Genomic DNA, 17,462 nt, shown 5'->3' on the forward strand with positions numbered 1-17,462 from the left:
TAAATGACACCAAGGTTCTAAGTGTCATCAATGACAGCACAACCCCAGACCATTCGAGCACATGCAAAACACTGCAAACATAACAACATGGAGAAAAAAATACATTCGTAAAATACATTCGTAAAATACATGGTGCAATACAACACACCTTCCCCCTTACATGGTGCAATACAACACACCTTCCCTTAAAAAACAAATAGCTTAAGATAGGGTGAGAACCACACTTAAGGAAAACTAACAATAAGTGACGTAATACTTGAGATACCAAGGAGGTTTCAGCTCCCTTCCAAATGTATTGAATGAAGAACTCTGACAGGAATTGTGAGATTTGTTAGCAGGCTCAGCCAGATCACGTCCAATCTCACTCGTACCTGAGTGATCTCTAACTCCAGTGAGATCATCATGACAAGAGTCCAGCCAATGAAACCTCCTTTTTTTTTTTTAAACCTTTATTTGGAGACAACCAGGGTCAAGGGAATTGTACATACAAAACAGACAGTCACATATGGCCATTACAGTGGTACGTCAGAGCCAAGAAAAAAAAAAAAAAAAAAAACAAAATCAATGAGATACAAGGAAGTACAGGGCAGGGCATAAGTCAATACAAGGAGCAATAGCGAAATGTACAGTAGTGGTTAGAATACAATGATCCAGCATGGGCAGGCAAGCCAATAAGACAATGCAGTGTGAATACAGTACCGTAGCTGAGAGCACATGAGACAGGGGGGACTCAAATAGGAGGAACACAGGAAATAAAGGTGCTGCACCGGGATACACTCTGAATTACCAGTAATACACCAGTCGCAAGGGAGACTACACCCCCCCAATAGTGCACAGGAAAAGGAGACAGTCAGCCCCTCTCCCGATACCGGAATAAAAGCAGGCGTTGTGTAAAATCCCAGCCTATTATGTTGTCATCAACCTATCCCCTCGCGGTCCCCAGGTTCAGAGTCAGAGTCCCGCACAGCCCTGGTTAGGAGATACACTTGGAGCGGACTCCAAAAGTCCTTTGGTCTGCATCGAACAGGCATCAAGTCAGAATAGATATTATATTGATCCTGACAGTATATGAGGTCAGTCACCCAGTCCTGAAAGCGCGGCACCCTACCACGACCCCAGCAGCAAGCAACCCTACGCCTAGCCAGCAGCAGGGCCACATCAACAAATCCACGGTGAGAGGCAGGTACGTCCTTAGAGAAGCCAAGTAACATCACCAAGGGGTCTAACGCCACCCCATCCTCCGCCATAACCTGCAGAGCTTCATGCACCTGAGTCCAATAATCCAATACCCCCGCACAGCTCCAAGCCAAATGCAAAAAGTCAGCGCCTTCCGCCCGACACCTAGCACACCTGTCATCCTCCGCTCAATGGAACCGTAGTTTCCTCGCCGGAGTGTAGTAGAACCTCTGAACAAACTTGTAATGGATGATTTTAAGGCGACAACTAGAAGAAACATTGGCCGTGAGCCCGCAGCAATATTTCCACTGCTCGTCTGTAATAGGAGCACCCAATTCAGCAACCCACTGCTCGCGCACCCGATTGGCCGGGACCGATCGCTGTCGGCGAATAGCCCCGTATAATTTCGACACCAGGTGTCGCCCATCTGAAACCAGCAGCACGTGGAGGGGGAGGGTAACCCCAGGCTCCGAAGGGTAGTCTGGTAGCAGAGCACGCATGCCCTGCCGCAGGCGGACAAAGTAGAACAGGTCTAGGGGGGAGCAAGCAGCCGCACCGAAGAAATGAGCCTGCGTACGGAAGGCACCGTCATGGAACAAGTCGCCCCACGTGAGGACACCCAGCCGCTTGCACATTCGCTGAAACCCCGTTTCCAACAACAGCGACAAATCCGGATGATACGACAGAGGCAAGGCTGGCGAGTAGAGCAAGGAACCGCCTAGCAAATGAGCCACTCGCCTCCAAGCATCCACCGTGCACGTTACCGTCGTGCGAGGAGTTTCCACATCTGACACCTTGCCCAAAACCATCCCTTCAAGTGGGAGCGGGTGGGCGACCCAATGCTCAGCAGCGATCTGGGGCATGAACGGCGTGGGGCGCATCCAGTGATAAGCATAATGCGCCTGAGCGCTGAGATAATAAAGTTCAAAATCAGGGACGTCGAAACCGCCATCAGCATAAGGCAACGTTAGGGTGGCCCAGGCCACCCGTGGCTGCTTGCCCCCCCAGAACAACCGCAGGAGCTCGGAGCGAAGTCTCCGAAAGAAATAAGCACCAGGATGATATGGGAGGTTTTGAAAGAGATAAAGAAAGCGGGGCAGAACTACCATCTTGATAAGAGACGCCCTACCGGCCATGGAGAGAGGCAAAGACATCCACCTGGTGACATCATCCGCCAATTTAGTAATGGCCACACCATAGTTAAGCCGAACCGCGTCTTCCCTATTCAAGGATATGACCACACCGAGGTATCGCAACTCCGAATCACACCACTCCAGAGGGTAGTCAAGGGGAAACCTGGCCACCGCAGCAGTGAGGGGGAAAAATTGAGATTTCCGCCAGTTGATGTGAACCCCGGAAACACCTCCAAAAGCGACCAGCTCCCGCAGGAGCGAATTAAGGTTGTTCTCAGGGTCCTTAACATAGAGTGTGACATCGTCGGCGTATAAAGAAATGCCGACCTGTCGCTGAAGACAATTAAAGGCGCTCTGCTGATGAAACTGACGAATCCTACAGGCCAGCGGCTCAATGGCGATAGCAAACAAGAGGGGTGAGAGGGGGCAACCCTGTCGGGTCCCTCTCGTGAGAGGGAACGAGGGGGATAGCACTCCATTCACTACTACCCTCGCCATCGGATCAGTATATAAAAGCTTAACCCAAGAGATGAAAATCCTGGGGAAACCCATCCGACAAAGAACATCAATAAGGTAGCCCCACTCAACAGAGTCAAACGCCTTGGTGGCATCAAGAAAGATGGCGGCAACCGGGACAGTGGGATCAATGGTCGACACAAGCGAAAACAAAGTGCGAAGATTGTGAGATGTAGCACGGCCGGGCACAAATCCCGACTGGTCAGGCAACACGATAACGGGCATGAGTTCGGCTAGTCTCACCGCCAGGACCTTCGCAAGAATTTTAACATCGCAGTTGAGCAATGAGAGGGGCCTGTAGGAGCCCACATCCAACGGATCCTTACCCGGCTTGAGCAGCGACGTGATGGCGACCTCCCGCATGGAGCCCGGTAGACGTCCCTCCTCCAGAGACTCCTCAAACACCTCACGGAGCACAGGGGCCATGGTGTCCACATAACACTTATAAAATTCAGCAGGAAGGCCATCCAGCCCGGCGCCTTCCCATTAGAGAGAGACATGATGGCATTCCTGACCTCCTCCACCTCTAGGGGCCTGCCTAAGAACTCACGATGACCATCCGATAACCAACAAAGCGCCAACTCATCGAGGAAGCCGCCGTAGCGAGTCTCTCCCGTCTGCTGTGTCGTGTAAAGGTGTGCATAGTGATCAATAAAAGTGCGCTGAATCTCCGAAGTGTCTCGACAGCGAGTGCCATCCGGAGACACCAATTCCAACACGTCCGACCCATGCCTAGGATGCCTAGTAAGGGCAGCGAGGACCTTACCGGGTCGCTCCCCCTCGCAGTATCGCCTCGACGTCCAATATTTCCCCCTATGCTTAGCCTCTCGAGCAGCCTCCTCCTCATACTCGGAAAGTTTAGCGCGGAACTGTGCCAGAAGCGCAGGGTCCGAGTCAACCTGCATCCTGCGCTCCAAGTCTCGCAAATCAGCCTCCAAGCTCTCGAGGGCCCGAACAATCAGACGGAGTACTCCACAACTTTTAGAAATAGTGACACCCCGGATCGTAACCTTGAATGCCTCCCAAATGACCTCAATGCTGTCCACAGAGCCCTTGTTTCTAGGGAAGAACGCCTCCACCTCCACACCGAGTTCCTCCTTGAACACTGGGTCAAGCAAAGCAGTCGGAAACAAACGCCAAGGGGGGCGCGGCCTATGCAGCCCGGGGACGGATAAAACAACCTTCACCGGACAGTGATCAGAATACGTCCGAGCCAGATGTGTAGCCTCCCGTAGGCCAGCCATCAACCCTCTAGAGAGGAACACATAGTCCAGTCGCGCCCATGAGCGAGCATGTGTGGTGTAATGAGTGCCCTCCTTGGTGGCAGGGTGGGTGTACCTCCAACTATCAACCATCCCAGCCTCTTCCACTATCCCCCGCAACACTTCTCTAGCTTGTACATTGTACTGAGGACTACCCTCCGATCTGTCCAACTGGGCCTGAAATGCAAGATTAAAGTCACCCCCCCACACAATGTGAGTAGCATCCACAGCAAGTACATGACCCCACAGAGTGACAAAGAAGATTGGCGTATCGACATTAGGAGCATAGCAATTAACAAACAGTACAGTGTTCTGCCCAAGTCGTCCCCACAGCAGCACATAGCGCCCCTCAGGGTCCCCCACAGATCCAAGTTCCTGAAATGCAAGCGATCTTTTTACAAGGATGACAACCCCACGAGCATAAGAAGAATAGGAAGCAAACCCCCTGGCCGCAGCCCACCTCCCACCAAAAGTGGGGGAGGGAGCGGGGCGCAGATGCGTCTCCTGGAGAAAAGCAACATGAATAGCATGCCTGTCCAGATACTGGATCACACCACGACACTTCCTGGCATCATTAAGGCCCCGTACATTCCAGGACAAAATCGAGATTTGGTCTACAACAGCAGTCGACATCACACAGATTCAGGGCCCCATGGGACCCAACAGACAAATACAGGGCATCCAACTACCAGTAACAGCCAGCGATAGGTCCACGCCTCAGGGCACGGACAGACCCCCACATACACTCCACACATTTCCCAGTCGTCTCCAAACCATCCAAACAAAAACACAACAACTCCCCCCCAACCAATCCATCCATGCATCAAGCACTCAGGACATAATGCGCGCCGCACGCGGCCCACAACTCGCACACATGCTACGCTAGCAGAGTGCGCCCCGTCACGTGGCAGCCCAAAATGGCGGCCGCTGCACTCGGGCCCAAAATGGACGGGAGCACGGACCCCAGGGCCAATCCCGCCGGATAGAAAAGTGGAGCAGCCTGGATAGCGGGCGCCACAACAATTCCGTGCACTCAAACAACAGCAACGGTTCCGATAGCGAACCAGAAGTCCCGACATGGACAGCTTCATTCCCACCCCATCCACCCACCTGACACCACCCCAACCATCAGGCCACGCATACCCCCCCCCCCGTCCCCCAAATCACAACCAGTCAACCAACAGAGGACTAGAATCCAAAACAAAGGTAACCATGGGGCACACCCTCCGGGGAACCTTCCAGAGGTGCACGACGCCACTCCCTCACGCCACGCCAGTGTCCGCGCCAACAAGTATCAGGCGGCCCCAGGCACAGCGCGGGGGGGTGGGTGCCCAGAGCGCAACACCAAATATCACCATCCTGCGGTGTCACACGGACCCCACAAAAATAAATAACAAGAACGCACTCATTCATCACAATACAGAAATGACCCACGCATCAGCAACCAACCCAACAACGGACGATAGCTAGGCCGTAAATACGGAGAAGGAAGGCAGCAGGCCTCAATACAAAAGATACATGTCCACAGTACTCCAGAAAAACAGGCAGAAGATAGACAAAGTCCAAAGTCACCAGTATCAGGCGACCTCCTCCTCAGCCGCCGACTGTTCACCCTCCGGATCTCGATCGTCACCCCGATCCGCAGCAGCTCGCTCGCGCTGGAGGCGCTTCGCAAAGTCCTCAGCATGCTGTGGGTTGGTGAAGAAATGTTGTTTAGCCTGATGCGTCACTCTAAGTTTAGCCGGATAAAGCAAGGCGTAGTCCACTTGAAGGTCCCGAAGCTTCCTTTTCACCCCCAAGAACTTCCGACGCTGGTCCTGCACCATCGGCGTAAAGTCGGGGTACATGGTAAAAGACACCCCTTCGAAGGAGAGAGCCCTGTTAGTGCGGGCAGCCTGAAGAGCAGCGTCCCGATCACGATAATTCAAAAGGCGCGCAATGATGGGACGCGGTGTAGCCCCAGGGGCCGGGCGAGGCCCCAACGTCCGATGCGCTCTCTCAACGATGAACTGGGACGAGAAAACTTCCGTCCCAATGGCGCCCATCAGTAGCCTCTCCACATAAGTCTCCATTTTGCCCACATTCGTGGACTCCGGGACACCTACAATGCGCACGTTGTTGCGCCTACTCCTCGCTTCCAACTCTTTGTTTTTAGCAGCAATGACACGCAAGATGTTGTCCATTCTCGCCAGTTGGGTGGTATGGGTGGCCGCCGTGTCATCATGGTCCGAAATGCGCTGTTCCGCCGCCGTCAAGCGCTCCTCATGCACGTCCAATTTCTGGACGACCGCATCCATGCGCGACGATATTTTGTCCACTTTGTCCACTATAGTGGCGAACCCCTGCCTCATCTCCTGCATCATTTGGGCAAAGTCCGGTGGTGGTGGGTGCGGGACACTCTCAGCGACATTAGGGGGGGGGGGACCGCGAAGTCCCAGCTTCCTGGAGCAAACGCGTCCCACGCCTAGCCCCTCCAGAGTCAAAGGACAATTTGGACTGTTTAGTGTCCGGCTTCCCCATAGCGGTGGTGCAGCGGGGGACCGATGCAAATAGGAGTCAGGATAGAGGTCGGACAAGGGACCCGGCCAGGTAGAAAGCAGCTCGAATCGTGGGGGCACGAGCAGGCCAACACGCCCCGCCACTTCCAACGACGAGAAATGGCCGTCTTCGCTTCCAGCCCAAGGGGCAAAACCCTCAGAATCCAAAAAGAAGATCCGTTGCGCCTCCGTAAGCAATGGTATCTGGGCAGGCAGATGGGATATCCGAGAGATAGGTCCGACAACAAGGATGAGCCAAGCGTCTGGCCCGACCAGCGAACGGGCCTGGCGGAGAAGGGCGGAGCTAGGCCTACACCCCACGTGCAGAGCCCCGGACTGGCATGAGCAGTGATGCCGGGCAAGAGGGCATCAGACTTCCAGAGCGCGAGTCGGAAAAACTTGGGATCCTCGTAACTTCGGCCAGCAACCTTCGAATGACTCAGGAGTTGGACCACGGGTGGACAGTCGATATCCCAACCGATCCGTGGGGTCAGTTCAGGGCGCAGAGATGGTAATCAGGATACCTGGACGAATAATAGCTCCGGGCAGCGGGAGTCTCACGACAGTGCGGCCATTCCGCAGTGCGCCCTCTAGCGCCCCCAATGAAACCTCCTTTCTTCCCATACCTCCACCGAAACTTCAAGTTCCTCATTGAATTTTAAAAGTCTGTTTACATGCCACACTCTCCCATCAGACAACTTGGCTGGATTGGTAAAACTTTCTACTACAGCAAAGGGCTTGGAAAATGTACTCTCTCCCTTCCTCACTTTAAAAGGTAACTTCACTCGCACTAATTCTCCTTTCTTAAGAGAAAACTTTCTTGCTTTGAGTTTCAAATCAGAGTATTTATACTTCTCTTGGTGCAACAAAATGATATTTTCTTACCTCTTCAGGAGACCATTCAGATAATTTAGAATGTTTTAACCAACATTGATTATCCTTGGTAAGGACTGTACCCAGTGATGGTGGGAGTCACCTGATACATCCACAGCATCTTTTTGACACCAACAATCCAGTCTTGGCTCCTGAGATTTGCTAATTGTATTGAATCTTTAATAACTTGGTTGAATCTTTCAACTCCACCTTTTCCGCTGGGAGGGTAAATTGACGTGACCTTGCGTCGAATTCCATTACCTTTAAGGAAATCCTCCACTAAAACACTCTTGAATTGGACACCATTGTCTGTTATAAGAATCTTGGAAAAACCCTCTCTTTGAAATAAATCATCCATAAACTCCAGTACACTGTGGGAATCAGAACTTTACACCACTTTAATTTCTGGCCACTTAGAATAACCAACCAGAATAAACCAACTATGCTCATCTCTGATAATCGGACCAGTAATGTCCAAACCCAAAGTTTTACACGCCATGTCAGGACAGGGAACAGGAGACAGGGGTGGTGTGACCAACTTCTGACCACATCAGAAATTCACGATTAATATCCGTGTTACCTCAACCACAGAAAAAAAGGAGCTTGTTCTGGGTGTAAAAAGAAGTGTGTGTAATTGTATGAATGAGCAGGTGTGAATGTTGATAAGTGTGTGTTAGACAGGGTGTTCGTTTTCTATCACGAAAATTCTTCTTATGTATATATTGAACTGTAGAGGCAAATGAACTATGTACTGAATTTTAATGTCTACATGATCACAAGTATTAATGATTAATTGATGAAAATATATGGTAAAATAGTAAAAATAGAAAAAAAGTATTTTTGATACATTACAGAAAAAATGAATAAAATACCCAAAATTATATAAAAACAATTGTGTACCTGTGTTAATCTGAAGGTTCATTGATTAAATATATGAGTCATGTCTTATGAAAAAGTATGGTGAGGCCATGGGGGAACTTTATTGTGTTATTGTAAGAAATGGAGTTTCAACACCTCCAAACAGAGTGCTTGGTGTAAGATTTGTATAGTATCCTGTTGATACGGAGGATTAGCATTTGGTACAAAAGGTTGTATTGATTGTATTGATTCCAACCTTCTTTGCTTTTCTTTTCTTTTCTGAGTTTTCACTGTTTGGTCACTCCATTTTTAATGCAGTAGCAACGACAATTATAAATAGGTGTCAGGACGGGGCAGGTTTACTTGAGCCGACACCCGAGTCTTATGTTAATTTAAAAAATAAATGGTTTCACTGTATACCACCTATCCCTACTCTAATCCCATTCATTTATTAGCATTAGTAAAATAGCTAATGTTAGTTTCAGCAAAGCAGATGCCAAGCACGTGAGCTTCCAAGCTGCCATCTTAATAGCATCTGCTCATGCGCAAGAAATTCCCTCCAAGGACAGCTTGTCATACTGCGTAGATGCAGTTGACACATGTGCAATAAAGATTTCCCGTTAGCAGCCATTTCAGAATTTCGTTCGAGTTACTTATTTGTAAACATGTAGGCAAGCTTCTCTGTCTTTTATGTTCTATGTGGTGTATATTAGTTTTACACAATACATAATTAATACACTATTAGAAGTTAAATGAGAGGATTGCTTCCGAGCAAGTCTCTTTTCTATGAGTCCTTGCTCCATCAAAATAATATAAGTCTAAATCCTCTAGAACATGAAGCAAAATGTTAGTGTCATCAGCAGAACAACCTTTTTTTCAAGAGAATTGTATACCTTTAAACATTGAGGACCAAGAGAATGTAGTAACATATTTTTCTTCTTAACTTGGGATAATTCCTCCTTACCATCCTCTAGTGTATCAAGATAGTTTAGAAAATACTCCCTTCATTCTAGCCATATAATGGGAGGATCTCCAGTTGTAAATGGAAATGACTGTGGAGGGGTCAAAGAAAATGTGTGAGAAGCACACATAATAACAACCAAGAGCTAACACCTTCCAAGAGCTAACTGTTAGGGTTTGTGCACAGCAAAGAGCATGTCCCCTCTCAGTGCACTAGTGGTCTCTGTAATAGCTCTCTTTAAACATACTACTGAAAGCCTTTCTTGTTATCTCAGCCCCTCCCTAAGACTTCTGTGTATGTTGCTCAATGTATTCACAAGTTTGGACATTGTCTTGTTTGCACATTGGACCTTGCTTTTACCAAGGCTTATTTAGAAAACATTGGACCTAGCTTTTACCAAGGCTTATTTAGAACACTCCTCCCTAGGCCATGTGTTACTTCAACTCATTAGCATAATACCTGAAGCTCTGCACACCTGCTTGTGAGAACCACACCCAGTTCTTCGAACCACACCCAGCTCTTTGAACCACACCCAGCCCTGTCTATAAAAGGCAGCCCCTGAGCCTCACCCAGTGCTTGTGCTCGTCTACCTGCCACTTACCTGAGAACAGATCCTTCGGTGCTGACACTCCTGCTCTCTCCAGACCTTAATTGACTTCAACGGGCGCTGCTTCTGGCTTATCCTTCTTCTGGTTTCTGGCTACTTCTTGCCTCAGCCCCTCTTCTGTCCACTGCAATTGACCTGCAAAAGAGAAAGAGGTCAAGGTTAGACTGATAAGTATCCCTTTTCAGCAACAAGTAAGTGTAAAACCTTTTAATACCTGAAAGAACTTTATCGGCGATTTCTGGATTCATGTAAAGACAATTTGGAACAAGATATCTCCCACGAACTTTGTGGTTCAAACCCTTTGTTACAAGAATACTTTGTGGAACTTTGTGAAATAAACATTGTTTTACATGAAACTTATTTAAGAATCGAACAGAGGAAACCATTGACAGCAAGGCAAACAGTAATTCAAGGACTTGCACAAATTATCTGCTGTATTTTGATGTAAAAGTACAGTATTTGTTTTATAAAAAGTCTGGAAATGTGTGAAAAGTGAGTTTGCTATTAAGAATTTAGGCTTTAGTTATATTAAGGTAAATGTTAGACGTTGGTAATTCTGATAATGATATTCGTTTGATTTTACAGAAGTTTTACAGTAATAGAAAGCACATCCCAGAACAGTAACACATTCCAAACCTGGAAGCTTGAGACCAGGATCCAAGAGGTACTTTTAGAAGAGAATTTCTAATAAGATTAAGGTTTAGTCAGGAACACATTTAGGGATAGGTTGCACATATCTGTTCCTTGTTTATGTTTCATTAGGCACTAGTTTCTACAGAGGTCAGAGAGGGCCGCAGATTTTAGCAGCTCTTCTACAGTGGAAACGCAAGAACGGTGTTGTCTTTCTTTTTATATTTTATCCACTTCCCCCTACCCTTGAGCTTCAGGTTCTTAGTGCACTGTTTTAAAACTAGTGTGCTGGAACAAGCAGTTTCAGGGTGGGTTCGGACTGTCTTCAACCTCCATCAGAACTGAACAGAAACTCAGGTGAGCTGGGCTTTGACACTAACACCCTATGAAGTGGTGTGCCTAACACCGTGAATAGTGGTAAATAATAAAAGGAAGACTAGTGAAGCGTGTCCCTGTCACCGTAAATGACAGGTGTGGAAAGAAGAAATATTCATAGTTTGTAATGCCTTATGAAATGGTGTGCCTCTCACCGTAAATGACAGGTGGAGCAAGAAGTTAACAGTACATAAGGAATTAGTAATGCGTTATGAAATGGAGTTTATTTTTTTATTTTATTTATTTATTTAATGCATGTTTATATAGCATGGACTTTACCCGAAGGTGTCAGAGCACTGTACAATAGAACCAGTTATGTTACATGAGAGAAATGTTACAAAATAGAACTTTACAAAAATAAACAGGAGACTAATAGAGGTAGAACCATAGAAGGCAAGAGCACAATATAAAACACAGCAAGCAAAGGTGCGAAATGTACATGAAAATACTGCAAATTTACAATGATGAACAAGTTTCTTAGGGGGTCTGAGGAGGAAGGTATTAGTTCTGAAAGTGTCTTTGGAAGAGAAGAGATTTGAGTTCAGCTTTGAAGATCCGGATAGAGGTGGTGGCTCGGAGCAATGGAGGAAGCGAGTTCCAGGTTCTCACCGCATTACCTGAGAACGATTGAGCCATCAATCTTTCCCTTTTGAAGGAAGGGGGCTCAAGCAGAAGGTCTCGAGCCACCAGACATTTTCAGTTTATTTGCCAGGTAATGAGGAGAGGAAGTGTGCAAGGCTTTGTGGGTGATGCAGGCAGTTTCGTTAATAGATCTTGCCTCTCTGGGAAGCCATCGAAGAGAAAACAGGATGGGAGTGATGTGGTCACTTTGTTTGGACCCTGAAATAAAGCAAGCTGTTGGCCTTGGAGCCGTTGGCGGCCTGGATACAGACGGACCCCATGATATGGGGTATTGATCTGGGGGGGCGGCTGGAAGGAGCGTATATCTTTATACACTGACGATGTCCTACTCTATGTCCAAAGACCGGCCGACTCTATCCATAAAATCATACATATCCTGCGCACGTTTGGCGAGTACTCCGGATATAGCATTAATGGGGACAAGTCCCTAGGTCGTTTGATGGTAGGACCTCCGCCGAACTTATCCGAGGAGTGTCGGGGGCTGGTTTGGAAAGAGACCTTTCGCTACTTAGGAATCTGGATCACAAAATCGGAAGAGGAGTTCATGCGATTGAATGTATACGCTCAACTGGAGAGGCTACGAGGAGATGTCGAGCATTGGAGAACTCTCCCGTTCTCCATGATGGGACGTGTCGTCCTCTTTAAAATGATGGCCCTCCCTCGATTGCTCTATATTCTGAAAAATGTTCCCTTCTCAGTTCCGGAGAAGATTTTCCGGGCGATCGAATCGGATCAAAGCACACTTCTATGGGGAGGGGGGTGCCCGAGAATTGCACTGAGGAAGCTTCAGCGGGGGACGTACGAAGGGGGGCTCGCCGTCCCCCGACATCAGGCTCTACTATTGGGCGGCAGAGTTAATCAACATCAACGGGTGGGTGTTTGCTCCGCTGGATTAACCGGTGTATAAAGTGGACCGCATGGTATTTGGGGGGTGTACCTACCTTGCCGCCCTTTACCACAACGGTAGACGCAGCCGGCCTCTGCCACCTCAAACGGCCACAGTGGTGGAGACATGGAAGAAGGCGACTAAACTGCTGGGTTGAGAAGCAAAGCTTACAGCACAAACCCTGCTATGGGCTGGGAATTATCTGCATGAGGTTGCTAAATTGAAGGGCCTTCGCAAGTGGAGCTTAATTGGTATCGACGTATTGGGCAATGTCTGGAAAAGAGGGGAAATGCTCGAGTTTACTACCCTGCAGACAGAATTCCAAATGGGAAAGGGGGAGTTCCTTCACTGCCAACAGCTCAGACATGCTCTGTACCAACATATGCACCACAGGGACCAACTACCAGAATATGCTCCACTGGAACATAGATTACTACTCGATCCCATGATAGATAAAGCCATTTCCCTCACATACTAAAAGCTAATTAATAACATAGCTGATCCCCCTGGGGCCTCTACGTGAAAAATGGGAGTCCGAGGTAGGGTTGTTGGAGGAAGACGACTGGAGGGAGGCCCTACAGAATCCCCGAGAGGTGGCAATACGCGCCCAGTTTAGGCTTGTCCAGCTGTGCATCCTGCACTGCTCCTACACCCCACACACGACACAATACCGCATAGGATACGTTGCCACGGAGTACTGTCTGAGGGGCTGCGGGGAGGTGGGAACCTTCTTCCATATTTTGTGGGACTGCGCCAAGATCCGGACATACTGGTCCAGACTGGCAGAAATTATGTCTGAAGTGGTTGGCACTGCGGTTCCACTGGAGGCCCGATGGTACATCTTAGGAGTTACAAGCGATATTACGTGGCCCAAGTGGGAAAAGATTTGGCTGGCATTAGCGAGAATGGTTGCCAAAAGAAATATAGCGAGATTATGGGGTAGCAATGTTTTACCATCAGTGGAAGACTGGGAGAATGACCTAGACTGGTGCCAAAGAGCTGAAAAAGTGATATATAAAAGTAGAGGATGTCCCTAGAAGTGGGAGAAAATATGGGCAGCATGGAGAATGTACAGGGGGGATCTACTGAACAGCCAGTCCGACTCAGTAACCTCCTAGCGCTATTTATGTATTTTTGCATTTGTATGCAGACTGAAATGTTGGAACTGTATTATAAGTGATCTTGCCTTCTATGTATCCACATATTATCTTATACTTTTACAGTATGCAACTGTTTTTGGAGCCGGTCATGATTGTTTATTTTAATAAAAAGAATTGGAAAAAAAAACGAGCTGATGAATGGAGGACGGATTTGAGGGTGGAGAGGGGAGATTTGAGTAGGCCAGTTAGAAGAGAATTGCAGTATTCCAGTCTAGAGAGAACTAGTGATTGGACCAAGGTTTTTAGGTCTTTCTCCGGGAAGAACCAACGAGCCCACCACCGAAAGCGCAGCTGGTAACGTGCGTTCTTAGCAATGGAATTGATGTGGGAGATTAAGTTGAGTCTTTTGTCAAGTCTGACACCTAGGGATTTAGCACTGTCGACAATGATGGGTTTGTTGTTGAGTAAATTCAGCTGCTCCATCCAGGAATGAACAGGTGGGCATGAGAGAGAGGTAGATAGGAGGAGGAATTCAGTTTTGGAGGGATTAAGAATGAGTTGGTGAGCTAACATCCAGTTGTGAATAGAGTTGAGAGTAGAGTTGAGTAGTGAGAGATCGTATGCGGAAGACACCTTGAGTTAGATTTGAGTGTCATCCGCATAGAGATGTTAGTGAATCCCAGATTTACTAAGGAGGTTCCCTAATGGTTCCAGATAGAGATTAAACAAAGTGGGTGCAAGGATAGAACCTTGACCTACCGCCAAGGGAGACAAAAGACTGCTATCTTGATCATTTGGGATCTGTCCGAGAGGAATGAGGCAAACAATTTAAACATTATGCCTTCCAGGCCCATTCTCTCTTGAAGAGTGTTAAGGAGGGTGTTGAGATTAGCAGTGTCAAAGGCTGCAGAAAGGTCAAGAAGAATCAAAAGGCACGATTCCCCAGAATCGAGTATATGCAGTGCATCATCAATCACTTGCAGCAGGGCTGTTTCAGTGCTGCAATTTTGAATGAAGCCAGACAGGAACACGCCAAGGAGATTATTGTCCATAATATGTAGGGAAAGTTGTTTCGCAACACATATTTCCGTGATTTTCGAAAGAAAAGGGAGGTTGATAATGAGGCGGAAGTTGTTGAGGTCGCTCGCATCTGCTGAGGTTTTTTTTAGAAGAGGGGTAACATGTCCTGTTTTGAGGGAAGCAGGGAGGGAGCCTTGACTGAGGAAGGTATTAACTTGCTTGGTCCAGTAAGAGAGAGTATTGGTGTAAAAATCAATGGCAATGACATTAGGTATGGAAGAATGGTTGGAGGGTTTGGTTTCGAGGATGCATTTGAGGAGGTCATCTTCTGAGATGGCGGCAAAGTTCTGCCAAGTGACTAAGGATTTTCGCTCCTCAATGGGGGTGGGGTAGGTGACCTGATCCACTAGCAATTTGACCTTTTCATCAAAGAATATAGCCAATTCTGATGCTTTCTTTGAAGAATCCTCAGGCTTGATGATTTGGGGAGAGCAGTTTGGGGTTTTGATGAGGTCAAAAGGTTTTTTGGGTCTGTTTTTGGCTGAGTCGAGGAGGGATCTGAAACGTGGTGCTTTTTCATGGAAGATTTGTTTATTGTATTTGGATCGTGCCGAACGTAAATGAGAGAGATTAGAGGTGTTTGGAGATTATCTCCAATGTTTCTCCAAGCTTCTAAGGTTCTCCCTTTCGTCATAGAGAGCTTTATTGAACCAAGGTTCTGAAAGGGGTGGGTCTTTTCCTTTTGCTTCGGAGTGGAGCGACATTATCGATTTCGACTGCTAGGACTGAGAGCCAATGGGAGGTGAGATCGTTGACATCCACATTAGGGTCTAGTCTAGGAAGTGAACGCATAGCAGAATCACACAGAGTGTCAAGATCAATGTTTTTAGTGTTGTGGAACCAGTAAACGTAAATGTCACCGTAAATGACACGAAGATCACGAAGATAACAATACACAAGTAATTAGTAATTTCTTGTACAATGGTGTGTCTGTCACCGTAAAGTTAGGCGCTTAGGAAATCCTCGAAGTAGTTGGTGTGCTAGGCAAGAAACGAGACACAATCTTCCGATAGGAAATGAAAATTCAAAGACGGCCGCTTGCGTGAAGTGGGGACATAAGTAAGTAGAAGCCTGACCCAAGATTGTGCTTAGCGTCTTACATCAGACGTTAGGTTGCGCGGGCACGTAGAAGTCTAAAAGAAGATGCGCTGCAGTGCACGGGAAGGTAAGCTGTGGAACCCCAGAGCAATTCAAGTGACAACAGTGAGGCACATTCCAATTAAGGCCTTTAAGCAGGTAAACAGCCGGCGGAATGCAAATTAACGAAAAGTAACAAGCGCCGCATTTAAAGCTCGCTGGGGCACTGACCTCCAAAATAATTAAAACAGTACTCACAAGAGAGGAGCAGTGGAGAACTCCCTTTAGAAAGGTGGAGAAGTTGTACTCTTTGTAGAAAGGTGTGCCACAATAGGGAGTGGTGCACACAGGTTCGTCGTCAAAATTAGAATAAATCCAGGAGTCGTGTAGTTGGTATGCTGAACCTTTTATTCAGTTTCTCCCAAAGGAGGCCAGCACATCCACCCAGCAAGGGGCAGCTACCCAACTGATCATTGATGACACCAAGGTTCTAAGTGTCATCAATGACAGCACAAACCCAGAGCATGCGAGCACATGAATAACACTGTAACCATAACAACATGAAGAGAGAGGAAATACATAAGTGAAATACATGGTGCAATACACTTTGTCTCATATTTTCTTATTAACGTACCTTAAATAGACTTTACATTGCTAAGTAATCAGCCTTGTTTTCACAGATCACTCTGACACATATTCAAAGCTCACTCTAAATTCAAAATTTGCAAACATTCGTGACAAGAATTTTAAATTCTATTAAGGACTAGGAGGCAAGGATTTTGCTAGTCTCATTTCTTTATTTAGAAATGCCCAGCAGCCATGTAAAAAACTACATTACCCAGAAACACCTGGGTCATAACCATAGAGTCTGTACTATAAATAGCCATATAGACAATCCCACTTCCTCTTTCTTTGGTGAGAAGGAATTCCAGGAGAGCAGAAAACAGTACATGAAAGTCAATGCAAAACAGCAAACCCCAGTCCAGGGTAACGAAGGAAAGTTCAACACAGCAACTGCCGAAGGGAGAACAGGAAAACAATCTTCAAAGAAGAAGGCAGGAACATCCACCCCGCACCGTAGGGACGTCATTTGGGATCAGATCCTGAAAAGAGATACAAAGCCGTAATACACGTCCATCATATACAGGAACATGTCAAAGAAGGGTGGGTAGAGAAAAGAAGTCAATGGTAACATTTGAACACGGAGTAAGTCGTGGACATTCATCAATAATTATAATTTTGAATTCTATTTCAGGACAGGAGGCTCCGATTATGCTTGTTTAAAGCTTATCCACCACAACAGAAGCAACATTAGCAATAGGTTTAAAGTAAAAGGTTTTGAAAACAGAATCCGATGACCAGTCAGCAGCCTTCATAATGTCCCACAAGGTGACTCCCAAAGAGAAGGCCTTAGAAGCCATGGCCCCACGGGCAGAATGAGCCCCAAACACAGATACATCAATGCCAGCTTCCCCCATAAGCCACCGTACCCAACGAGCCAACGTAGCCGGGGTAACGGGGCGAAAGGGCTTCTGCAACGCAATCAATAATTGACCTTGCATATCAGAGCGAAGAAGAGAAGTAGAGAAGTACTCACCTCATAATCTTTAAGGCATTGGACCACACAAAGGTTAGGACGAGCAGGAAAAGAAGGATAAGAAATGACCTCAGTATTGGTCTTAGTGCGCCTGGAGAGGCGAAATGTAACACCCTCAGGAGTGAAGCTACGTCCAGCTAAATCCAAAGCTC

This window comes from Lissotriton vulgaris, chromosome 3_1 (assembly GCF_964263255.1).
Source record: "Lissotriton vulgaris chromosome 3_1, aLisVul1.2, whole genome shotgun sequence".
Lineage (NCBI taxonomy): Eukaryota > Metazoa > Chordata > Amphibia > Caudata > Salamandridae > Lissotriton > Lissotriton vulgaris.